Genomic DNA, 27,190 nt, shown 5'->3' on the forward strand with positions numbered 1-27,190 from the left:
TTCTCTAGTCGTGTCTTATTTCTTAAATATGTCAACTTTATTCTTGCTTTTATTCTTTGCATTTGCTCTTCCTGTACCTGAGATGCTTTTTCTCCAGCTTTTTCCAGGGAGAAAAATATCTCATATTTTAGGTTTCAAGTCAAATGTCATTCCCTCAGAGTGGCCTTCCTTAACTGCTAAGTTACAACCCTTCGCCATCCCAAGGGTTTCCAGCATCCTGCTATTTCCTTCATAGGAACTTCTATCCTCTGACATTATGTTGTTTACTAAAGTATGTTACATTGTTTCCTTATATATATTCTTATTTTTATGTTGCGTGTCTTCCCTTTACCAGAAAAAGGGCAGAATATTGTCTGCCTTGTTCACTATTGTATCTCCAGCACCTAGAACAATGTCTGGCATAGAAAATGTGCCTAATAAATATTTAATGAGTTAATAAATTTAGACAGACCAGAAAATTGGTAGATTTCAAATATCAAAAAAGACCCTCCTCCCACAAATCCAGACACTATCTTTGGGGATTTGCACTAATCTTACAAAAGTAGTTATTAATTATCCTAGTTTTGGATGAGAAAATAAAGTCTCAAAAGACTTAAGTATCTCAAGTAACTTACACAACTTTACCAATCTTATAAACAACAGAATTGGGGTTTAAATTCTGTTTCTGACTCCTAAACCTGGGTTCTATTCCCTCTGTCCTATAACAACTGTGATATTTTAAAGGTGAAGAAGAGTCATTGACAAGGTATATCTATTCTGATGTTACACAATGTATAAACTAAGGGTGTATAATTATGAGGGCTAAACATTTCTTAGAAATAGTGGTACTATAATTTTCATATAGCAAGTGAAAACTAATAGAAATTGATGATGAAGGATGCTTTATTCACTCCGTGAGAATGATCAGCGGCATGCATTCTGGGGAGTCAGGAGATGTAGGTTCTATTTCTGGCTCTGAGGCTAATTAGCTCCATGACTTTGGGTATGCCCATGACCTCACCGTATTTCATTTCTCTTGTCTATAAGGTGAGGGAGACAGTTTTCTGGGACTTCTAACACACACACACACACACACACACACACACACACACACCCCACGCAGAATGTAGTATTGTAATTTGGCAATTCTGTATATGATATAAAAACGAACCAGCTTAGCTTATCCCATTCAGACAACGGGAGTCGTCTAAATATAAGTCAAATAATAAAGAAATGAAGGCATAGACTCACTATTCTTCCATTAAAATGTTAGTATTGCCACACATGAAAGCCTATTTTTATAATTTATGATGTGTGTTCTAAAAAGAAATTTGAAAAAAAGTTAAGTAATGTAACACTCTTTTTTTAAAGCTTGAGCTAGCTAGCTTGAGGGTGAAATGATTCCTTAAGGTCTGCTGTTTAGAAACGATTTATTATTCACATTGAAAAACAGAGGATTCTGTTTTCTTTTCTGTTACTTGCATAATGGAAGGAGGGCCTATTGGGAGATTAACCCAATTAAGTGAATGAAGTAAGACATCCTGTTTATTTTTCCTTGAATTGTTTCTAAAAGGAAGCACTTGATTAAATACTCTCCATTTTGTGGCTTTGTAATTCAGCTATTATTTGGGGGAGATATTAGAAAGTTTGAGAAAAATGACTCAATCAGTTAATTAAAAGGAATAGTCACACTAAAAATTAAACTCTATGAAATCTTTGTGCATTAGTTAAGCTTCTGGGAGACTCTTGACATTCTCATGGATTTAGGGATCCCCAAAACCTGTGACTGCTGTATAACACAGGTAGTAAAGATGCTGCTTCTCTTCCCCCAAGGGTTCTACTTCTCCTTTCCACCGCCAGGGGAGATAGTGGAAGGGAGAAGGGCAGAATTTCAGTGGAAAGGGCCCTGGGCTGGGACTCGGCAGTCCTGAATTCCTTTTCTACCTTTGCCAGGGATCTGCTGTTACTTTGGGCAAGTGACCACCTTTCTCTGGGCCTTATCTGTAAAAGGAAAATGAAAGCAAAATACCCCTGAGACTCTTGCTAAGTCTACTAGTCTATGATTTTAGAGATGAATTTTGAGGACCTGTGTGGTCCATAGAGACTGGATAAAGGTGCGGGTGTTTGAAGGAGCTGCCTCAATAGAGGGCCATGATGAGCGAGGAATATTTGAAACTGAAAAGATGGAGAGCCCACCACTGTGGAGTCTTCTGATGGCTGTGCAAGGTCCCCACTCACACACAGGCCCACAGTGCAGGGCTACCTTTGGTTGGCTTTGTGCTGCAGATAGATAAGGCTGTCTGCGGTGATTCTAACTGAGGCCTGTCTAGGCTTTTCCAGGGAAGGCAAGAGAGGGTTTTAATCTGACATAGGCTATTGGCCAATTAGCTTTGCAGATCTTGTTCTAGGTGTAGCAGAACAAGAACCAGATCTCCTAGGGGGCAGAGGTACTAATTTTTGAAGCAGTTATATTTAATAACGCAAGACCTCCTGGGACAGAATCTGATACAAGATGTTATTTATTCCTCCTTTACAATCCAAAGTATCACATTGTTCTAGGTCAAAACTTGTCGTTATTTTCCTCCTGATTTTAATGCAGATGATATCTAATATTTAGTAGTCTTCAAGAATCCTGCCTATCAAGGAGAGAAAGAGAAAAAAGGACTATACACAGAACACCTTAGCTCACACATTTTCAAATTACATTTTTATGGAGGTGTTTGATGCAGTGAAACTAAGTATTCAGATAATTATACCATTCATTTTAGATTTTTAATCCATTTGTTATAGTATAGTTAGTTTTGTTGAAGAGTCCTGGACCTTGGGGCCTTTCAGAGACTTTCTAATCCATGGTGTGCTGGCCAGCTGGCTCTCTAAAAACAAAAGTCCACATTTATAGCATCTGCTGATTTCTGTGGTGTACATACTTTCACCATAGCAAATATCAAAGTATCAATGTGACATTACTGAATGTGGAATTGGGGGAGGAGATGCATAGAAGTGGCTCTTGTGGTCTGGTAGGAGCTGGTTTCAGCACACCCCTAATCTTTGTCAATCAACAGATACACAGTTGCTGAGGATGTGAGGATGATGTAGATTTATTAATGGAGGATACCTCAAAACCCTACAGGATTTAGGGAGTGGGCAGCTTCTAGGAAAAGGACTGCAGGAAAACACAGAATCAGAATACAATCAAAATGAAAGCTGCAAGACTGAGCAAACCTGAGTTTCTGGGCCTAGACCTGCTAAATATCATCTTAGCTAGTAGGCAGATGAATGGAATCAACCTGCTGAGAAAAAGATGTTGGTATGCATCATATTTGACACAGGATGAAGGTGGTGTCCCAATCAGTGGAAAAGAGGCATATATATTAATCCCATATTATACATATTTATAATATATGTTGAATATACTTAAACTATATTTATTTATACCTTTTATATTTACATACCATTATGTGACAATTATAATAATTAATATGGCTTATAAATTTCTGTTTTCCCTGAGAGTAGAAAATGTAATCTGGTTACTACTAGGTAATTCAGTCACTTTTCATGTAAACTCAATCTCTTAGGGATTTTATTGCCTCTACTTTTCCTTCACACTGGGACCATAAAGTTCTCTCAGGCATGGGCATGGCATCGGGGCACAGAGGCCTGGATCTAAGCTCATCCTCTGTCCTGTTGGCTTCATTATGATGGAGTTTGCACTGCCAGTCTGGGTGGTTGATTTATCTGTCCACAGCATCTGCTCCATGTGTTCCTGGCTGAGGAAGCTATGCTCTGTCCTCCCAGAAACAGTCACTCTTCCATGAGGGGCGCTGTCCCTCTTTTGACTTGGGCCAGCCTCACTGCAGCTGGCATCCGGCCTGGCTGTCCATCCCACAGCCCCTGCTGCAGGCCGACCTTGCCGTAACAGCAGCGAGCCCTCAGCAGCCATGCTGGCCTTTGATTCTCATATCTTTTCAGCACATCTCTCAGAAGCCAATGGAAGGTATCTAAATCTCTTTTTCACCCCATCAGGAGCATTTGTGGAGGATGCTATTCTTAAACTGAGAGTGCTGCCATTTCTACTCTACTGTGGCTGCCCCAGGTGGCCCTGGGCACTGCAAACCTGCATCCTTGGAGAGTTTGCTTTTTGCAGACTTAAGTAAGCTTCTATCTCGCTACTCATTTTTTTTGAGGTGGAGTTTCACTCTTCTTGTCCAGGCTGGAGTAAAATGGCGCGATCTCTGCTCACTGCAACTTCCGCCTCCCAGGTTCAAGTGTTTCTTCTGCCTCAGCCTCCCGAGTAGCTGGGATTAAAGGCATGTGCCACCACATCCGGCTAATTTTGTATTTTTAGTAGAGATGGGGTTTCACCATGTTGGCCAGGCTGGTCTCGAACTCCTGACCTCAGATGATCTGCCCACCTCGGCCTCCCAAAGTGCTAGGATTACAGATGCTAGCCACCATGCCCAGCCATATCTTGCTACTCTTGTGATTGTCTTCGAGCTCCTCCCAGTTCAGAGAAACTTCTTATTTCCACCCTTATGAGATCTCTCTGGTGCTTCTCTACTTTCTGGTTCATGATTTAAAATCTGTGTCCCAAGTCTTTCAGGCTTTTGCTCTTTGAACCCAAAGCTTTTACCTCTTGAAATATTCAGCTCTTAAAAAATCTAAAGGACTTTCCCTTCAAGATTGCTGCTTCCACTCTGAATTTATAGAGCTTACTTTTGTATTCAAAGCCAAGAATTTGGATATTTTTTATCATTTTGTTTGTATTTATCTGTTTTGGAATCCTCTCTTGCTTGATGCAATAAGCCAATGTGAATTTTAGGTGTCAAAAAAAAAATAAAACTATACAAAGCATAAAGATCACAGAGGTGACTTTAAATGTTTGATCCCAGGATAAAAAACGGTTTTCTAACTTAAAAGCAATAGAAAAAAATCACAGGAAAAAATAGCGATAGTTTTGATTACATAAAAGCTAAACTCTTTAGTGTTAAGCAAGCACATAATATTGAACTAAAAAAAAATTGGCTGGGAAGCCCATTACCTAAATAAATATGAGAGACAAATGATTAATATACTTAATATATGAAGATTCATAAAAATAAATTATAAACACAAATGCCCCATAAAATAAATATGCAGAGCACATAAACATAAGAAGGAGATACTAATGACTAATAAAATCATAAATCAAATATATGCAAATTAGGAGAATATGTTAAAAATATATAGGTACATTCTCATATTGCTAAAATGTGTGCAAATTGATATAATTCTTTCTGGAAGGCAAATTGAAGTCAGGATCCTTGAAAAAATTCAGGCCAGGTACAGTGGCTCACCTTTGCAATCCTAGTATTTTGGGAGGCCAAGATGGGAAGATTGGTTGAGCCAAGGAGTTTGAGACTAGCTTCGGCAACATAATGAGACCCTGTCTCTACGAAAAATAGAAAAAATTAGCCGGGCATGGTGGTGTTTGCCTGTAGGTGCAGTTACTCAGGAAGCTGAGGCAGGAGGATCGCTTGATTTTCCCCAGGGAAGTCAAGGCTGTAGTGAGCTGTGATTTCACCACTGCACAACTCCAACTTGGGTGACAGAGTGAGACCCTGTCTCAAAAGAAAAAGTTCAAACTCTTTAATTTTATAATTCTAGGAAGTTGGAAGTTAAAAAAATAGATGGATATAAGGTAGAAATAAAAAGTTGGTGAGATAATAGTTCATAAATATGGAACATTCATTTGCAGAATATTATATAACTGTTAACATTTCTAGAGTTTAAATGACTTTACTTTTCAGTAGAGAAAAGAATGAATGATCATATATTGCTTTTGTAATTAGAAAAAAGTATTAAGCTAAGGGCGGAAAATTGTACTTTCTTTTGGGTAAACTTTGAATGAGTTTCTATAAAGTGCTGTTTTCTTTCAATATTCCAGTGATTAGACTATTTAGCTCTCTGTCAATAAGATAACCTCTACAATCTATAAACATAGAATAATACAAGCTGTGAACAATGGTACTTAAAATTACATGGGTGAGAAGATTTCAAAAAATGTTAAAAATGAACACCTTTTAAAATGTAAATGTCTTTGATATCTGAAAGAACAGTCTCAAATCTTCAGCAAGCTATCGAGTGACCCCATCTATCTGTCAAATTGAGCAGCATTTGTGTTTTGCTTTACCCTTTACAACACATGTGTGCACTCATGGTATCATTTCTTTGTTAATCCTCACAACACTCTGGGGCAGGAATAACTGTTATCATTCTTCAATGTATCAGTAGAAACCTGGCTCAGGGGTTAAGTAACTTGTCAAAGGACCAAAACACCTCTTAGGTGTAGAAGCGTGATTCAAATCCTAGCCTCCTCCTAGGGAATCCCCAGCTCACTCCACTGCACCATGTAGCTTCTCTACAGCTTTCCAGTAACCCAGTAGAGTCCTGGCAACAAAACAGAAGTGTTAAAAAGAAACATTTTTACAAGATTTTTCAGATTTGAAGCTCCGTTTTAACTTTTGAGAATGTGATGCCATCTGGAAGTGGTATCCCATTTTAAAGCTGAGACAGTGATTCATGATTTCCTGACCCATATATACTGTTTACTAGTTTTATTTTTCCTTCTTCCAAGACATTTTCTACAGACAGGAGACAGATGGCTGAAACACTGCAACATCCAAGGCTGCTTCATTGCACGACTCCAGGAGCTCCTTTCACATCATAAACTGTGTGAAGGGCACTGTCTGGAATTCTGCAGTGTCTAGCCTGTGCAGCTGTACATGGCCCTCTGCCTTTTGTTAAGGTACTCAGCTCAGGTAGTGTTAGTTCTGAGGATGGTGGCCAGCATAGGAATCTGAATCATCACATCCTGAATTTCACTCCATCTACTATAGCCATAGCACCCTCTCTGAGTCCTAGGTGATATATATAGCACAGAAGATACTCTAAGAAAACAAATATTTGATTATTAGCTAAGCTACAGCTCTCTTCCCCTAACTCAGTGATTTTCAACCCTGGGCACACTGGCAATGTCTAGAGACACTTTGGGTTGTCACAACTGAGGATCTTGTAGGTAGCATCCAGGGATGCTGCTAAACATTCCAAAGGGCATAGGATAGCCCCCTCACAACAAAGAATTAACTGGATCAAACTGTCCTTATTAATGCAGAGCCCTAAATGGACACCCTTTCCAATGAGTTGGGCTGATCCATGTGTGAAACCTTGAGGATTTTCTTGGCTCTTTCAGTCAGGTCTGGAATAGGAACAGCTTAGGGGCTCTTTTCCCTTAAGTCCACACGATAGTTTCCTCTTGAAAATTTTCCATTCCCTTTGTGAGAAAAAGAAGCAGGGTCCTTCCTGCAGAGAGCTTATCTAAATCATTCACCCAATGCCTTTTTTCCCTGTAAGGTTTGATGTAGCAAACTCCTTAGGGCAGAAAAAGCACATGGCTGGAGTAGAAGTCATGGCCTTGAGTATGCCCTGAGAGTTCTCTCTACTTTCATCCCCGAGGCACTTCTGCAGGGAGAGAAGAAGGCATGCACTCCTGTAAGGAGATGGAGAGCCTGGCCTGAAGCAGGTCATTGACATATCTGTTGCTCTTCTAGTTTTATCTCAAAAATATATGTGAATTTTTATTCTAGTCTGTAATATATCCATGTTAACTTTTATAGAATTGTTTTAAATGATCAGATACTTTCCACATTTTGTTTCTCCAAGCCTTTGAATAAAATGAAAACTCCATGAACATGCATGTATTTACCCTGTTGCTTTGCTTATATAACCATCTAGAGTTTTTCTCCATTGCCCTTCTTCTGGGGACTTGGCAAAAGGTCTTTGGACCTTGAACTCCTAAAGGATCCTAGTTGTGAGAATCTGAGGACTCCTAGACCAAGCCAAGGTTGTGATCACAGGCATAGAGGTGTCGAGCACAGATGAAGGTCTGGCCTGTGTATGTGTCTTAAGGAGGATCAATTTCAGCATCTCTGCTCTGCATACAGGAGCCATGAACTAGATTGTGTATCATATGAAAGACAAGAGCCTGAGAGAGCCACTTCCAACAAGGTCTAGCCAACAGACACTCAGGATGGGCCTGAGAAGTTTTGACTTCAGTGATTCCTCTGGTCCTGAGAAGTGGGAGGCAAACTAAAGTAGAAGCTACTAGGCAGGGGCAAGGGATGCAGCTTGTGGAAGGACATACAGTTTGTGGCAAGCATTACAGCACTGGGTAAAGTTACAGGACTGTGTTCCTTTTGAGGTGTTTTCAAGTACAGCTGCTCTATTAGGAATCAGTTATATAAGGAGAATATTATAAGCTTCATAATGACATTCCAGGGTCTAGACTGAGATAGATATGGATTTGAATTCTGATTCTGCCACTTACTGGCTCTGCAACTTCAAGTTATTTTGTGTCCCACAGACTCAGTTTCTCATCTATAGAATGTGAATAATGGTAATACGACATTTCTATTTATTTATTTATTTATTTATTTTTATTTATTTATTTTTGAGACAGAGTCTTGCTCTGTTGACCAGGCTGGAGTGCAATGGCGTGATCTTGCCTCACTGTGGCCTCTATCTCCTTGGTTCAAGCAATTCTCCTGCCTCAGCCTCCCAAATAGCTGGGATTACAGGCACCCGCCATCATGCCTAATTTTTGTCTTTTTGTAGAGACTAGAGATGAATTTTTGTAGAGACTAGAGTTGGGGTTTCAGCATGTTGGCCAGGCTGGTCTTGAACTCCTGACCTCAGGTGATCTGCCCACCTCGGCCTCCCAAAGTGCTGGGATTACAGGCATGAATCATCGCACCTGGCTATATTTCTTAAGGCATTTCTCCCTATCACTGGTAGGTAATGCTTCTCAGATCTTCTTCTCAGCTCTTCTCTCTGATATCTCTTTTGGAAACTGATACTTTGATGACATATGTTGGGTGGGCGCAGTTCTGTCTTTTAAAAAATGCCTCTATTCAATCCAGATGATGAATTTATGTGCTTGGCTCACGTAAAGAGGACTGGGTGGTATTCATAATCAAAGCTTGAACATCTCTGTGGGTCTGCAGCCTTCTCTCTTCCTGGAAAGGTTAGAGAAGAAATGAATTCAAATTTCTAAATTTAAATCTGCCTGTCCTCCTTATAGCGTTGAGTGGTGAGTGGGTCATTTCCTCACAGGGTATCAATGTCAAATGGCTTTTTGAAAGAACATTGAGAGATTTCTTCTTGAGTAGTCTAGTGTAAAACAAAACAGACTACTGGTCTATTTTTTTGTAAGTGGACAGACTCTTCTATTTGAACACCTCTCATTCTTTTAAATATTTGGAGTACAAACTAGACTTACGTACTTTAATCAATAACATGTCCTTTGAGGTTAGTGATTACACAGAATGAAGTTTCATTGTACCAGTTTTTGGATTGGAGATCATGAAGTCAATGAGAAGACACATCAGCATTCCACTCAGTGCTTTCTCACTAAAATCCAGTTTGGAATGAACTAAAAAAGCTTTTCTGAAATAATTATAAATGGCTATAAATACATTAAGGTGATGAAACAAGCTATCTCTTTGGAAAAGAGCAAAGAATAAATTAGTAAAGAACTGTCTTAAAATATCAACAAAGAGAATTAAAGTATGCTTCTCATTTTCCTTTGCTTTTTTGTCTCCAGTTTTTGTGATTGCTTAATGCCTTTTCAGCTTTAGATACTTGAGATTAAAGAAGTTACTTTCTATATTGTTTCTTCTGATTCCTTGACAGCTATTTCTCTGGGTTTCATTCCAGGAATTCTTCATTGTGAAAAGGAAGATTTGACACTATCAAAACAACATGAACAACATTCATTTAATTTATTTATCTCAAATTACTAAACATTTATGTGGATTCAGAGTTGCTTTGTTAAATTTGATCTCTGAAATGTAATACTGGTCTAGAGAATCTGAAGTTTACAAGAATTGTGTAAACTTCACATGTTTAACACTCTTTTGTCCTCTAAAAAGGATCCACATCAAGTTCCCAAGAGTCAACAGCAGTGGCCCCCAACCTTTTTGGCACCAGGGACTGGTTTCTTGGAAGACACTTTTTCCATGGACCAGGGTGGTGGGGATGGTTTTGGGATAATTCCAGCATATTACATTTATTGTGCACTTTATTTCTATTATTATTACATTGTAATATATAATGAAATAATTATATAACTCACCATAATTAGAATCAATGAGAACTCTGAGCTTGTTTTCCTGCAACTAGACAGCCATCAGGGGCTGATGGGAGACAGTGACAGATCATCAGGCATTAGATTCTCATAAGGAGCATTCAACCTAGATCCCTTGCATGCGCAATTCACAAAAGGGATTTTGCTCCTATGAGAGTGCTGCCACTGCTGATCTGACAGGAAGCAGAGCTCAGGTGGTAATGTGAGCAATCGGGGGGCAACTGTAAACACAGATGAAGCTTCACTGGCTTGCCCACCGCTCACCTCCTGCTGTGTGACCTGGTTCCTTACAGGCCAGGGACTGGTCCCAGGGGGTTGGGGACCCCTGGTCAACAGTAGCTGTTGCCTGGCTGCTAGAGCACCCGTCCAGAGTCCAGCTCACTCATGCTTTCTTTCTGCATTTGCAATTTTTTTCCTCTCCTCTTTCTCTAGCCTATTTAAGCCATCACCTTCTGCCCAATGTCTTAGCCTTCAAACCTTATAGTAGTAAACATTGCCTTCTGCTTTCCTGTCTTTCTACCAACCCAATTAGTCACCAAGCACAGTGTTACCCATCAAATATCTGTCTAAATAACAACTATATTAGAGCCATTCCTGTGAACAAAAAGTTTCAAAGTTCTATATTGCTTACACAATAATGACCTAACTTGTTTGCCTGGCATTGTGAGATCTCCCTGTATTCACCCTAGCCTACCTTTGTCTTTATGTCTAATTCACTCGTATATTTACTTTATGCTCCCAGGAAGCTAAGATTATAGAGGTTTCCTGATTATATCCACTGCTAACTTGTGCCAATTTCTACCATTTAATTTAAATTACTTTAAATTTAAAAAATTATACAGCAACACATGATGATTTTAGAAAACATAGAAAATGTAGATGAGCAAAATGAAAAAAATAAGTCAAATTCCAGAGATAATCATTGCCAACATTTTGCTGTATTCTCTTTCAGACTTTTATCTATGCATACTTATACATATGTAGATTTATAAAAATAGAATTTTACTACATATACTATAATCTGATGTTCAATAACTATATCATTGAACATAATTCCATGCTTATACTTTCCTGTCTTGTCTATCAAAGTATTGATGTGTAAAGATATGATCTCCTATTTTGGTCACTTGTTTTTAATTTACTCTTTTTATAATTTAAAATAATGCTTCTATAAACTTTCTTGTAGCTAATCTTTTGCACACATTCTTAATTAATATTTTTGGGTAATTCCTACTAGTGAAATTGTTTCTCTAATATCTTTAATGTTTTCTTATCACTCCTATCTTCAAATCTTAATAATTTCTATTTTTCTTCTTTGGGCCCCTTGTGACTTCATTCCATTTTTATGAAAGTTTGAAAATTAAGCTCAGACCTAGTAATCTAAGAAAGGATTGGACCAGAGTTAAGGACAAGATAGGAATGACTTTCCACCTCTTAGAGCTCATAATCCTTGTTAATTCTAACCAGAATTACATGAGCTAACAACAAAACTTACTTTTTAGATGGTTTATATTGAGTTGGCCCTCCATCTCCTCATCTCTTTTTTTTTCTTATTATACTTTAAGTTCTGGGGTACATGTGCAGAACGTGCAGGTTTGTTACATAGGTATACACGTGCCATGGTGGTTTTCTGCACCCATCAACCCGTCATCTACATTAGGTATTTCTCCTAATGCTATTCCTCCCCTAACCCCCCACCCCGTGACAGGCCCCAGTGTGTGATGTTCCCCTCCCTGTGTCCATGTGTTCTCATTGTTCAACTCCCACTTATGAGTGAGAACATGCGGGGGGTTTGGTTTTCTGATCTCGTGTTAGTTTGCTGAGAATGATGGTTTCCAGCTTCATCCATGTCCTGGCAAAGAACATGAACTCATCCTTTTTTATGACTGCATAGTATTCCATGGTATATATGTGCCACATTTTCTTTATCCAGTCTATCATTGATGGACATTTGGGCTGGTTCCAAGTCTTCACTATTGTGAACAGTGCCGCAATAAACATACCTGTGCATGTATCTTTATAGATTTATAATCCTTTGGGTATATACCCAGTAATCTCCTTTTACTGAATCAGCTCAGTCACTTTCCACAGAGCTATGGATCAAGTTTAAGTTTTGTTATGGTGACATAAACTTTATACATTTAGGTTTGCCTGGCTAGCTTCCAGAGGCTGTTTTTTCAAAGAGATATTTTGTCTATCATTCAGGTAATCTTCCACTGATTGGCTGTTAATTTTATTCTGTCCTATGTAATGAAAAAACATTTATTAAGCCTCTTTGGTGTAGATGGCTTTGTGTTAGGTGATGAATAGGACGGTTTCTCCCGAGGAGCTCATGGTTTAGCAGGGGAGACGGACTTGTAAATACCCAGATTCCTTCACTGTGACATGCAACAGAATCATGTGCAAGGTAGAGGAGCTAGTAACTCTTTCTAGAGGGGTCAGGGAAGTTGTCCTAGAAGAGGTAACAACTGAGTTGCATTTTTGTAAGATAAACAGGGATTCCACAGGTGATTGTGCAGCAGGAAGGGTGGGGAACAGAGAGCACTATTTTCAAATGTGATGGAGCCCAGAAAAATATGGTGTATTTAGGAAACCATATGCAGAGTGGTATGACTAGAAAATTCGCTATGGGGAGAGGAAAGGGGTGATGAACCTGAAGGGGAGGATAGTGATTAGGTCAGGAATAGCCTTGGGCTATTGTGCCCTTAAACTTGACTCTGGAGGTGTTAAACCCCTGACTTGATGAGATGGGTGTTTTAGAAAGATATACAGCAACGTGATGCCTGGATTTCAGGAGGAAGATATTGGAAACAAGGAGACCAGTTAGGAGACCATTGTAATTACTCATGAAAGAAATTAAGAAGATGGAGACAGGAGAGTGATGATGGCATAAAAGAAGAGATGCCCAGGGTGCTGGACCAGGACAGGGGCCTTGGGGGTTGAATGGCACAGGGCTGTGAGAGGACTTAAAAATACAGAATGCTTGAATGATCCAAGAGAGTTTAGTGGAGAAACCAAAACTGAGAGTCAGTTATTCTAAAAGAGGCATCAACAGGAAAAATATGAGTAGGGAGCAAAAGCTACATGAGATACAACAGGCTAGGCCCTAGGAACAGCAAAGAATATTCCAGAGATATGAAAATAATCAACAGATTTTCTAAGTAGAGCAAACAAATAACATTAACGGAATATTCACAAATAGACCACAAAGTAAAATTTTCCTCCAACCCAAAAATCTGGTAAAATCCCAGCAAAAGAGAAGTCCTGGAGGGGAAAAAAAATGCTGAATTGATTTCAAGTAATTTTGAACTGAATGTGAAAATCTCATTTAGAATAACATGTTCAAATTTCATGGGCAGCTCTAATAGGCACTAAACACTTCCCGTATTTTACTGGCTTTTTGTTCCTGGCAGGGAGGAATGTGTATACTTGTCCATATCCTTTACTGGAGAAAATAGGCAAAAACGTGTTATTTATAGATGCTGAAAACCATCCTTCTAAGTAATAATATTTGGCAGTTGTCCTCCTCTGTTTGACAGGAATCTTTTACATCCTTTGGTTTGGACTATGTTCTAGTTATGCAATGCCATGGAACAAATCACTTCAAGACTTAGTGGCTAAAGACACCAATATTTTACTTATGAATCTGTAACTTAGCCAGGGCTTGGGGAGAGCACCCGGTCTCTGAGCCACCTGATACCAGCTTTGGCAGCTGAAGGTGGAGGAATGAAATTATCTGAATGTTCCCTACTCATGTGTTTGGTGGTTGATGCAAACAACAGAGGTCTGGAACAATTGGTGCCCTATGGCCATCTGTCTCTCTTTCTATATGATTTCCCCAGTAGGGTGGCTTCAGAGTAGCCAGATTTTTTTCACATGTTGATTTGATTGGAAACTCCCAAGACATGTCCTTCAAGAGAGAGACAAAGCTAGGAGGGAGCTGTGTTGCTTTTCTAACCTACCTCAGAAGATACTAAGTGTCTCTTTTGCTACATTCAAGTTATTAGAAATGAGTTGCCAAAGCCAGCCCACATCAAGGAGGGAGAATTAGACTGCATCTTCTGTGGGAGGAGTATCACATGATTTGTTTTAAAACCACCGCTGTATGGATGAACAGTTTGAAGGAAGTCAAATGATCCCTCTCCTCCAGACCTATCATTGTAGACATAGTTTGGTTGTATACTCTTTATTTTAGGGACTTCTACCAGAGGCCTTTTTTGACTCCATTCTCTATTTGATTTTCACCTAATCCAATCTTCCCAAGTTCAGGTCTTTTTGACTTTTGATGGGCCCAGAGCCACATGGTATAGTAGAAAGCAGTGGTGTTCAGAGTCAGAAGGACCTGATTAGTAACCTCCTGATCTCAAGTCTGCTGTTGACTTGCTGTGATCACCTTGTGACTCAGACAAGCTTTCCACAGCATGTGGTATTAATTCAGACCACAAATAGTGTAGTTTTTCTTTTAATTAAAATAACCATAAGATTTATGTGTGGAACAGTTAACAAACTTTATTGAGCTCTTCTTACATGCAAAATGCTATGCTGGGATCTATGGATGTACAAAGACTGGCCTAAGGGAAAGTAGAGGCTGGTGTTTAGCAATAAGTGGAGACAGTTTGCAGATGGAGGTCAATAGTATGCTTAGACCTGGGCCACCAGGGTTTTTGCCCCAGGCTCCATGTCATCCACTGTCCTTCCCCCAAACCCCAGCCTCAGGGACTCCTGTGCTCTGAAGTCCCTTCGTCAAAGTTTTCTAAGTGCCCTTCTGGTGCTTAGAACTTGCCAGGGCTGGCAGTGCCATCTGAGCAGGGTACTCTGAACCCAGATGAGGCCCAGTGTAGGCCCTGGCCTTCCTTTCTCACCTTCAGGGTGCTCTCTGACTCTTCACACTCTCCTATTTGTGGGGTTGACCAGTTGTCTCACAGGAGCTTCAGGACTCACACCTATGGGGTTATTTCCCTCCATTTCTCAGTTCTAAAAGGGCATCCTGGCAAGCAGATAGCTTCCACTGGATGGCATGGTATCTCTCTTATAGGACGCCATGAGATCAGGCCACCAGAATGATGCTGACATGCTGATTCAGAGGTCTGATAATTTTAATTTCTAACAAGTTTCCAGGCGATATTGATGCTTCTGGTGAGGAAAACACTTTGAGAACCAATGATTTTTTTGTGAAACTGTGTGTCTTGTGAATGGTTGTATTCTTTGTAATCCTTTGAGATATTTTGTTCTTACATTACTGCAATATTGATAAAATGCCTAGCTCAAGAGCAATGCAGATCTAAATTTTATCATCTAAACACCAGATGCACACAGTGATATTGATTCAGGCATTGAGAGGTGACAGCGTGCTGGCAGTCCTCACAGCCCTCGCTCGCTCTGGGCTCCTCCTCTGCCTGGGCTCCCACTTTGGCGGCACTTGAGGAGCCCTTCAGCCCACCGCTGCACTGTGGGAGCCCCTTTCTGGGCTGGCCAAGGCCGGAGCTGGCTCCCTCAGCTTGCAAGGAGGTGTGGAGGGAGAGGCGCGGGGGGGTGGGGGGGGGGTGGGTGGGGAACCGGGGCTGTGCGTGGTGCTTGCGGGCCAGCGCGAGTTCCGGGTGGGCGTGGGCTCCGCGGACCCCGCACTCAGAGCGGCCAGTTGGCCCCTCCGCCCCTGGCAGTGAGGGGCTTGGCACCTGGGCCAGCAGCTGCTGTGCTCAATTTCTTGCTGGGTCTTAGCTGCCTTCCAGCGGGGCAGGGTGCGGGACCTGCAGCCCGCCATGCCTGAGCCTCCCCACGACTCTGTGGGCTCCTGTGCGGCCAAGCCTCCCCGGCGAGTGCCGCCCCCTGCTCCAGGGCGCCCAGTCCCATCGACCACCCAAGGGCTGAGGAGTGCGGGCACACAGCACGGGACTGGCAGGCAGCTCCACCTGCAGCCCTGGTGAGGGATCCACTGGGTGAAGGCAGCTGGGCTCCTGAGTCTGGTGGGGACGTGGAGAACCTTTGTGTCTAGCTCAGGGATTGTAAATACACCAATGGGCACTCTGTATCTAGCTGAAGGTTTGTAAACACACCAATCAACACCCTGTGTCTAGCTTAGGGTTTGTGAATGCACCAGCCTACACTCTGTATCTAGCTAGTCTGGTGGGGACTTGGAGAACCTTTGTGTGGACACTCTGTATCTAGCTAATCTGATGGGGATGTGGAGAACCTTTGTGTCTAGCTCAGGGATTGTAAACGCACCAATCAGCACCCTGTCAAAACAGACCACTGGGCTCTACCAATCAGCAGCATGTGGGTGGGGCCAGATAAAAGAATAGACGCAGGCTGAGGAGACAGCAGTGGTAACCTGCTCTGGTCCCCTTCCATACTGTGGAAGCTTTGTTCTTTTGCCCTTTGCAATAAATCTTGCTCCTGCTCACTCTTTGGGTCCACACTGCCTTTATGAGTTGTAACACTCACTGGGAAGGTCTGCAGCTTCACTCCTGAGCCAGTGAGACCACCAACCCACCAGAAGGAATAAACTCCGAACACATCCAAACATCAGAAGGAACAAACTCCGGACATGCTGTCTTTAAGAACTGTAACACTCACCGCGAGGGTCCGCAGCTTCATTCTTGAAGTCAGTGAGACCAAGAACCCACCAATTCCAGACACAGCATCATCCTCTAGAATACCTCTCTGTAAATGTCCTATCGGACTAATCTGCACTGTTGGTCACTACATAGTTAATGCAATGGCTTCTCATCGATGTAGCTCACATGAACACCAAGAAGGCCATTTGGCTTAAGGAGCAGAAAGGCAAATCTATAGCTCTGGGACTGCCTAATTCTTACTGTGGCTGAATACCACAGGAGTGGGTACGAATATCCCTTCCTTTATATATTGTTCCAAAATCTTTGGTGAAAATGAAATTTAAAAGAGTAAAATCTAATCCCATGTTTATTGAAGGAAGTAGTTCTTCAGAGGAAAATATAATGGATATTGGGGGTGGGGGATTGCTTTGGGAGTTTGGATTTTATAGAGGGGACTGATTATGGCCCCGATTCCTAAAGGGGCAGAGTCTGAAGTCTCCCAAAGGTGACCAGTAGGCCAAATGACTCATTAATAGATTTGGGAGTTTCCAAGGACATTTGTAGTTTCCATGATTGAAGACAGCAGGAGATCCTTAACAATCAACATTTGCTGCATAATCGGTGAGTGACAAGTCCACCCCGAGATGTGGATTTTGCAGAACGAATAGGCCCCCAGGGAGTCACATTATAGTACCCCTCTCCCCACATCTCCCATAAGCCACTAAGAAGCATTGATGAGCAGGGAGGGATCTAAAAAGGGTGTCAACCAGGCACCACTGAAATCAGAGGAGGGAGATGTGTGTAGGAAAAAATATTATAGAACATGGTAAGAGTTCTGAAACATTATCTTAGTTGGCTCCCAATTTCTATTTGGGAGGGAATATTATTCCTCCTTTAAAAATGGGGAAACTAAAGCTCAGAGACTTGCCCAAAATTATGCAGCTAGTATCACAGAGCCAGGATACAAATAATCTATACACATATGTTGTATATAGAAAGGTACATTAGGAACAGGTGATCTGTGTCAAATCATCACTCAATCATCTACTAGCTATAGTCTAGTTACTGAATTTCTCTGAGTCCTTAGTTAACTCTTACACAAAATAGGGCTGTCTTATAGAAACCAGGCTTACGGTGAAGAAGAGATAAGAAACAAAGTGTCAAGTTCGGTGTTGGTCACATAGTAGATGCTAAAAAGACTGACTTCCTTCCCTTCCTGCCTCATCTCCCCCAAGATGGCTCCATGCTGGAGGCACAAAACAGATGTTTCTCTCAAACAAATTACTTTACCTTTCCAAGACTTAATTTCCTCATTTATAAAATAAAGATAATGGGGGCTATCTACTTTATAGAGTTGTTGTGTCATTTATTTTATTTTTTATTTTTTTGAGATGGAGTCTCATTCTGTCATCCAGGCTGGAGTACAGTGGCGTGATCTCTGCGCTGCAACCTCCGCCTCCTGGGTTCAAGCGATTCTCCTGCCTCAGCCTCCCAAGCAGCTGAGATTACAGGTGTGTGCCACCATGCCTAGCTAATTTTTGCATTTTTAGTAGAGACAGGGTTTCACCATGTTAGCCGAGCTGGTCTCGAACTCCTGACCTCAAGTGATCCACACACCTTGGCCTCCCAAAGTGCTGGGATTACAGGCATGAGCCATGGTGCCTGGCCTGTTGTGGCATTTAAATGAGACGATGCACATTAAATACATAGAATAATGCATAGCACATGCTTAGTGCTCAATAAATGTTAGCTATCATTTATAATAACAGAAATGAACATTCAAGAATCTAGGGTTCTTGGAGTCAGAGGGACAATGTGGCTGCTCTTTGATTCTGTGCCTTGCAACTGGCAGCGCTTTAAAGCTGAGTTGGGGAAGGCCCATGCCCAGGAGGAAGTCTGGAGGCCCCAGGGTGAAATTGGGCTGTTTCGATCACCGTGTTTTATCTCCTGTGCATGGCATACAGCTCTTGCCAAGGAGATGGCAGGATTTTCTTTCAAATAAAACCGAATTTTGCATAGTCCTCAGAAGAATTTTTTCTTCTGTTGCTGAATAGAGCTTCTAGAGGGCTTTTTGCAGAAGTGAAGAGAATGAAATCGTTGACTTCTCTATCATAGCCCCTGGTTTAATAATTAGACATTCTGGGAATAACTGCTTTGGCAGAAGTCAGCTACATTTTATTTTGACAGGGAGAGTCTTTTGTTTTCCCTTTCCTTCCTGTTCCATCATACTCATGGAAGAAAATATTCGGAAGTTTGGAGTTTTTGTAACATATTTCACTGCTTAAGGCTATAGCGTATGGTAAAATATTCCTTAAAGGTCACAGTGAGAAATATTTTATGGTGGAGAGATTATTGGAAAGACCAGCTTCCAGTATAATCCAGACAGTATCTACTTGGGATATCTTAAAATTAAAGCTATATTATAACTCTTCTTCAGATTTTTATTCTATCTTTGGAATGGGGAGCTAACGCTGCAGAGTTTAAAAAAGGCAGGAGGGTGCAGGGCGTGGTGGCTCATGCCTGTAACCTCAGCACTTTGGGAGGCTGAGATGGGTGAATTGCTTGAGCCCAGGAGTCTGAGACCAGCCTGGGCAACATGGCAAAACCCTGCCTCTACAAAAAAAAAAATACAAAAAATTAGCCAGGTGTGGTGGTGAGTGCCTTGCCTGCAGCCTCTGCTACTCCAGAGGCTGAGGCAGGAAAATCCTTTGAGCCCTGGAGGTCGAACTGCAGTGAGCCATGATCATGCCACTGTACCCTAGCCTGGGTGACAGAGCAAGACCCTCTTTCAAAAACAAACAAACAACAAATGTGGGAGGGCATTGAAGCAGAGAGACCAAGGCATGCATTCCAGCTCAGCCATTAAATTGTCCCTGGCAAGTTATTAAAAATCTGTGATCCTCGGCATCCTCATCTGGAAAATGGCAGTAGTAAGCCCAGCTTTGCAGGGTGGTTTGGAGAATGAGGGGACATTTGTAAAGCTCACAATGTGGCACATGGTGATTGCTCAATACATTTAGATAAATATTAGGTCCCTTCCCCGGCCTCCTCCAGTGCTTTATAGTTGAGTGCCCATGGGCAAGTCTCTGAGACTTCCTGGTCTCAGTTTACCCATCTGTAAAATTAAGGGGCTTGGCCAGCTCTTCACACACTGTAATTTGTATCAGGCCTGAAAAGTCTCTGAGTCTCTGATTCTTTATGTTGTCATCATTCAATGACGCTGAATTGAATTAGCTCCAGGTGAAAGGTGGAATGACCACAGGTATCTGGGTGGCCTGGGTGGTCTTCATGGCAGAGTGACTTTCGACTGGGCCTGAGGAACTTTCAAGTTAGAGGGACTCAGGGTAGGTAACATCCTGAGTCCTTCTGGCCAGGAGAACAGCCCAGGGAGGTTCAGCCCAAGCCCTACATGGAGTTCCGAATAACCAACCAATTCCAGGACCAAGCTAGGCACTTGTGACAGGTCCAGACTATTGTATTACTCAGCTTCCTTTTGGTGAGAAGCAGCAGAAACCCTACAAAAACCAGTCGGAACCCTGTAAAAATCAGCATAAAAGGGACTTTATTGTCTCATCAATCTTGGCAGTCAAAGGGATAGATCCATACACTACTGGATTGAGGACCTTAAATGATGTTGTCAGTGCATTTTATCTCTACATCTTTTTTTTCTTCTTGTCTGTCTTTTTGAATGTTGGTCTTATATTTTTCCTCCTGTTTCTGACAGATTTTTCTCCACCTGAGAGCCAAGCTGGACCTTGGCAGACCTAGGCTTGCAGACTTTGGCTTACAGTGCCATAGGGATACAATACAGTAGAATACAATACAGTAGAATACAATACAATACGATACAATACGATAAGACACAATACAACAAGAATAGAGGTCTTCTCTCTCCCCTTGTCCACACGTCAGTCCTGTGGAAGGGCTCTGATTGGATTTTGTTAGCTGTGTGCTCATTCCTTGGATGAGCATGTGGTAGCATGTAAATGGCATGCTACAGTGCTCAAAATCCAATGCCCTGGACGATGTGGTCACCAGTGTGACTGGGAGCCAGGTGGGCATTGTGACTTATAGTCTGATGATACCTATGTGGAATATAGAAACTGCTGTTCACCAACACAAAAAGATGTGCCAGACAAAAACAAACCAACACGACCTGAAGAGATGCTCGTGACAGGAGGAGGCTCAGCAATAGAAATAAATCCCTGTTTTGGCCCAGTTTCCTGTCCACTCAGAGACGCTGTGACTCTCCATAGACTGCTGAGAAGCACAGCAGTGTACCCCTGGGTCTCACCTCCAGGAATTTGACTTTTTTTTTCTATTAGTAGCTTCTTCTTTTCAATATCTTATTCACAAACATTACATGTCATTAATGTCACAAACATTACATGTCCATCACTGTTATTTTTCCAGTGTCAAATTCCTCACCTCCACTGTGCTTTCATTTCTCCTGCTTGCAAAACTCCAAGTCAGCCAAACCATCCCATTTCTCCAGGCTTACAACTGGACTTCTGGGCACTCCAGGAGGTAGTCACAGGTCTGCACTGGCAAGTACCACTATAAATTCATGGCCTCCAACTTCAGGCAGGCTCCATTCCCAGGCAGCTCCTTCATCCACTGTGGAGACAGTGGCCATTTTAGAACATCCTCCACTTGCTGATTATTCAGTTTCTCCTGCAGATCCATTCTCTACCTATGTCTTTTCTGTGCCTTGATTGTCCAACCTCTACAGACTATCATCTGGCTCCCTTGGCCTCTGGCTTCCTGTTGGACTTGGCCAAGGGAAGCACCAGCAGAAGAATGAGAGGGCAAGAGGAGAGGAAAGTTGGGCTGCTTATTTTCTGGCTTCCTCCCTACCTCACCATGCAATCTCCACAGCCTCACCTCCTATTTGCCAAGGATAAAACATGTTCTGTCAAGCTCTGAATGGGTAGCATATCTGTTTAAAAGATCATACCAGCCAAGTGCGGTGGCTCACGCCTGTAATCCCAGCACTTTGGGAGGCCGAGGCAGGCGGATCATGAGGTCAGGAGATCGAGACCATCCTGGCTAACACAGTGAAACCCCGTCTTTACTAAAAATACAAAAAATTAGCCAGGCGTGGTGGTGGGCACCTGTAGTCCCAGCTACTTGGGAGGCTGAGGCAGGAGAATGGTGTGAATCCGGGAGGCGGAGCTTGCAGTGAGCTGAGATCACGCCACTGCACTCCAGCCTGGGGGACAAAGCGAGACTCTGTCTCAAAAAAACAAAACAAAAAAAACTTGAAAAGTTATATTTCAGGAAGAAAATGGATTAAGAAACTGATTAGTTTGTCAAACATTGTTAATGCCAACATTCCACAGTTACTTTTTAGTTATAACTCACAAAAGAAATCAATGGGAAAATTTAAATATGGTACATTAGCACTTAATAGAGGATGCTATGGTCAGAATGGGCATCAAGACAAAGGAAGGTATGTTTCATGTACCATTGAGGCAGGAAGCAGTGTCTTAAGAAGCTCAAGGCTAGAAGCAGGTCTTAGGGTTTGAGACAAGGAAAATTCACATATAGTCTTATTCTATTAATAGAAGAGTCTGTGCTGCATTATGGGGAAATTACTTGCCCTGGTTTGAGTTTTATTTCCATCCCTACTCCCACTCTCCCTTCCCCCAACCCACCTGGGACGATCTGTACTAATCCTGCTAACCACTATTTGTCTGGAGGAAATTTTATATAGAAAACATATGTATTCAACAAAATCAGGCACGTTCAGGGTGGTATGGCCGTAGACGAAGACATATGTATTCTTTAACAGGCATGCAGCTCAAGTTTGAAGAGTTCCTATTTTTTAAGTAATGAAAATTGTGGAATAATAGTGAAAGAGCATGGATTTTGGAATCATTCAGGGATAGGTGCACTTAGAAAAGTTACTAAAACTCTGTAGGTCTCAGTTTCTTCTGTACTACTCAAATTATGGCTTCTCCACCCTGTTCAGCTACTCCATACACACAGTACCCCAATATGTGCAGACTAAAGCCTCAAACTTCAATGTGCATACGAATCAACTGAGAAACCTTATTAAAATGCAGATCCTGATTCAGTAGGTCTGGGGTGATCCTGGGGTGATTCTGCGTTTCATTTTTTTTGTTTTTTTTGTTTTTTGTTTTGGTGGAGTTCTCACTCTGTTACCCAGGCTGGAGTGCAGTGGCATGATCTTGGCTCATGGCAACCTCCACCTTCCAGGTTCAAGTGATTCTCCTGCCTCAGCTTCCCAAAGAGCTGGGATTACAGGCATGCACCACCATGCTTGGCTGATTTTTGTATTTTTAGTAGAGACAGGGTTTCACCATGTTGGTTGGGCTGGTTTTGAACTCCTGACCTCAAGCAATCCGCCCGCCTCGGCCTTCCAAAGTGCTGGGATTACAGGCATGAGCCATCACTCCCGGCCAATTCTGCATTTCTAATAAGCTCCCAGGTGCTGCCCAGGCAGCTGGTTCTTGGACCACACTTTGAGAAGCAAAAAACTCCTTGTGTGGATAATCTGAGTGTGAAAATGAGCCAGTGTTTTTTTTTATAGCAACTGAAAGTTCCACAATGTGCCCTAGCCTTTTCCAGGACTCATTACAGGAATGGTGGAAGTGCTGTGAGCAGCTCTGAGGAGTCTGCAGCCCCGCAGATGCTTGAGTCCCTCTGGTTGCTTTATTCTTAGTGTGGTCAGGTCTGCTGCCACTACTGGCCCTGTCTCTCGCCTTCCCCTAATTTATGTCGTAACTAATCACAGCACCTCAGCCCTCTTATGGTGCCTTAAATAGTTATAGGGGAACCTCTATGCTTCCAGTCTCCTCACCGTTAACCAGCCTGTGCAAAGTGTATCCTAAATCAGGCCACTGATATTTTGGAATGAAGAGTTCCCTGGTGATATGGCCTAAACTTCACAGGTACTGGGTCATCACTGTACAAATCAGCTTTTAGAAGCTGGAAAAAAAATTGGGTCAAATGCTTCAGTGTGCATTACATTTAAATAAAACGTGTGGACGCTTTGACACATTTTAAAAACACTCTAGGTGTTAAAATGGAAATAATATAACAATGAATGACAAGATGTTTCATTTATCACTTACTATGACTGGATGCTTTATATTCAATATCTATAATCCTCACAGAAACATTGAATCTGTATTTTTCTCTCGTGCCAGTGGGGACACAGGAACTCAGAAAGGATCAATTACTTGCCTGGTTTACACAGCTCATATGCAGCATAGCCTGGGTCCACCCGCCTCTGTCTGATGCCTGTTAAACACCTTCTGCCTCTCCAGATTAACAGTTCTCTCAGGCACCCTTTTCATTAGACAACCGCTTCCCTGAACACATGCATTGTTTTAGTTTTGCTATTTACTTTTTCATTCCCAATATCTGTGGTTTTTATTAATAAGGTTCCCCTTAAGGCAATGTGATCATCATGTTGGAAAATATTAGTGGGAGGTTTCTTCGAAATATTTAGTCAAGTTTAAACCCTACACAAAATGATATTCTTCTATGTCAGGAATGGGTGACAAATGAAGTCATTTCTTTTTTCTACCAGGTAGCAAGGCAGTATCAGTGTATAAAGGATGGGAATAATGCATTCAAAATGTGGGTCGTTATTTGTTTTCTCACTGTAGGGCTGAAGAAATATTTAAGTTTGTACTGAGTCACACATAGCCTCAGTGTGTTATTTTTATTGGGAGTGATTGAATTTTTGTGACTGAATTTATTTGAGTGATTGAATTGTGAGTGATTGATCAGTCCCTAGGATTGAAACTAAGGCAACGTGACATAAACAATAACTGGACCAAAGTAATCACAGCATCAAAACTCTGACAAGGGAGAAACGGATTTAGATACTGGACCCCCAAAATAGTTTTTGTGAATTAGAAATGTCCTTCGAGTCTGTTAATAAAGGGCATTTCAAGTTTTGAAAAAAGAACTTTGAGAACATTACAGCAATAAAAGGGCATTAGTTGGGCCAGGCTTACTGATAGTCTGACATCCCAAATGTTTCCTGTAAGATGACAAAATGTCATCGATTCTGGTTGCCTGATTATTATCACAACTTGTCTACCTTTAAAAACAAGAAAATAATTTCTTCCCATTTTACACACTCTCTACTTTTCCTTTTTGGGATCATGCTCAGTTCTTTTTCTCTTCCAAAGGAGAGGAGGTGGTGAAGAAGCAGAGGATTTCTATAAGAGGCTGCTAAAGGCTCACAGAGAATATTATTTTTTTCTTGATGTTTCTTTAAAGCAGTGATAGCAAGGACAGCATAGCCTTTAGCACATATTTTGCTGATGGCTTCAATGTGTTTTCTTTATTTGCCAAACACTTAAATATTTTTAGAGAGAGTTGCTCCATGCTTTATAAATAGCGATGTTCTGAAACTTACCAACATGAACTGTGTTTTCTTTCAATGATGATGATCTAAAAGAAATGTGTGGCATATTTATGCAGCAAAAATGCTGTAAAAATACAAAGCAACTCCTTACACAGTGATAAGTATGTAAAAGGCGATAAAGATGACCAACAGTAATTCATGTTTAGCAAATTAACAGGAAAGAAGAAATCTTTTTTTCTTTGCCTGTACCAGACGGGTAAGGAAAAAATCCAAGGCATTAGCCGAGCAAATAGCCAGTGTGCTATCTACCAATACCATTAAGTGAGAGTGAAAGGAATTGATCTCTCAAAACATAGTTAATGCACAGAGTTCTTTCATGGCTGGAAGGATTCCATACTCTTTGTGTGGGAAAATACCCTTCTCTATGCTTTTGGGTGGTGGTCCTTGAGTCAGCAGCTGGGGCACCTGGAAGGAATATATGGACAGTGAAACACAGCATAAGGGTTTGGGTCCCTGAAAGCTGCTTAAAGTAGAGCAAGTCATACAACCTATTTGGGCTTCCATTTCCTCATCTAAAAATGGAGAACGAAATGAGAATACATGTAAAAATGGTTCAGATCCCAAACTAGATGGGTATTAGTTATTGTGATGATTATTGCTGTTATTCCGACTGTATGTAGCAGCCCTGGTTTGAACTTCTTTGTGCTGAGACTTGGAGGTCTGTATCGTCATGCTCCTCCCGCTAGGCTCTGCCCATCATGGTCTATATCTACAACCTGCTTGTCTGAAGATGTGTGTGTTTTACTTACTTGGGAATAGTCTGATGTTCTACCAAGTTCAGAGGATGCGGGGGACATTGGAAACAAATGTGGATCATCTTAGAACGAAAATTGAAATAATTTTACATTTTACACATCATGGTGGCCAGGAATACAAAAACATCACTCATTCCTCAGTGTCTAGCTCATGAAACCTTAATTCGCATTGATTACAGAATAAAAATTCTGGCAATTCAAGATAAACAGTCACCTTTGAAGGTAAACTCAGTCAGTTTTGGATTCTCTCCTCGCCTCCCTTCTCCATAGGGGTGATCTGTGATCTAGGCCGGGGCAGAGCACCTGGTCTCTGTGCCATCCTCAGTCCTCAGGTGCCCATATTACAGGGCTGCTAATCCATGCCCCCGGGATGAAACTTTCTCCCCTCACATCTGTGGGCCTCCAGGGCCCCATTTGTGCACTTTGTATCCCCTCGATCTCAACCCCAGCTTTCGCAGCTGCTGGCTTCCTCAGGCACTCCTGCACGACTTTTGATGGCAGGGACCACTGCTAGAGAAACTTTTGGATGCTGTCCCACATCATGCTGGGGGGATGCGTAGGATGATTATACCTCCTGGTTTGCAGAAGACTTTGCCAGTTTTTGCCTGTTGTCTCTATGTGACTATTAATAGCACTCTTCATGCTCAAAAGTGTCCCAGTTTTGCAGTACATTCTACAATTGCTCAGGGTACAGGACTCAGGGAGGCTGCCCTCAGGCCTACATTGCTGTAATCTTCCACTTCCCTTTCACTTGGATACTTCCTTGGACACAGGGTAGGTCAGGCCCAGTGGCAACTCAAACCTTATCCAGTCCACTCGGATCCTTTCATCCTGCCTCAAGTTTCTTTTTGGCCTAAGGGAAAGGAGAGAAGGAAAGTAATACTTACATAATCAAATATTATTCTCCACTCCATGCCTTTATGCTCTAAGCTTTCTCCTTACTATTTTTTTTTGTGGTTATTCTACTCTTTTAATAAAAACGTATCTGTTCAAACCATAAGTTACTTCTAATCATTCAGTCTTTTAGGAAGCATTAGAAAAAAACACACATAGTAATGAACAGTGAGTTCAGGCCCAGGTTCACATAGTTTGTTTTACTTTCAGGAAATCCAGAACCTCTAGGAAATTATTATATTATGAAGAAGTTAAATTTTATAAGCTCTTTCCCTCAACTTTGGCTAAATGCAACCATTTATATAGCTACATTTAGAAAACTAAATGATCATGAAGCAGAAATGTAAAATGGTAGATTTATTTTAATCTTTACTCAAGAATGATGTTTAGGGGTGGGGTGGCTCACGCCTGCAATCCC

The 27,190-nt window shown here is 41.6% G+C and overlaps 1 protein-coding gene across 1 annotated transcript in view; it reads left to right on the forward strand.

Annotated features, from left to right (window-relative positions):
* The window catches only part of KCNAB1 (potassium voltage-gated channel subfamily A regulatory beta subunit 1), a 487,064-nt gene that overhangs the window by 40,024 nt on the left and 419,850 nt on the right, over positions 1-27,190 (forward strand). The gene's annotated exons all lie outside the window — the stretch shown is intronic.

The sequence above is a fragment of the Pongo pygmaeus genome, chromosome 2 (genome assembly GCF_028885625.2).
Source record: "Pongo pygmaeus isolate AG05252 chromosome 2, NHGRI_mPonPyg2-v2.0_pri, whole genome shotgun sequence".
NCBI lineage: Eukaryota > Metazoa > Chordata > Mammalia > Primates > Hominidae > Pongo > Pongo pygmaeus.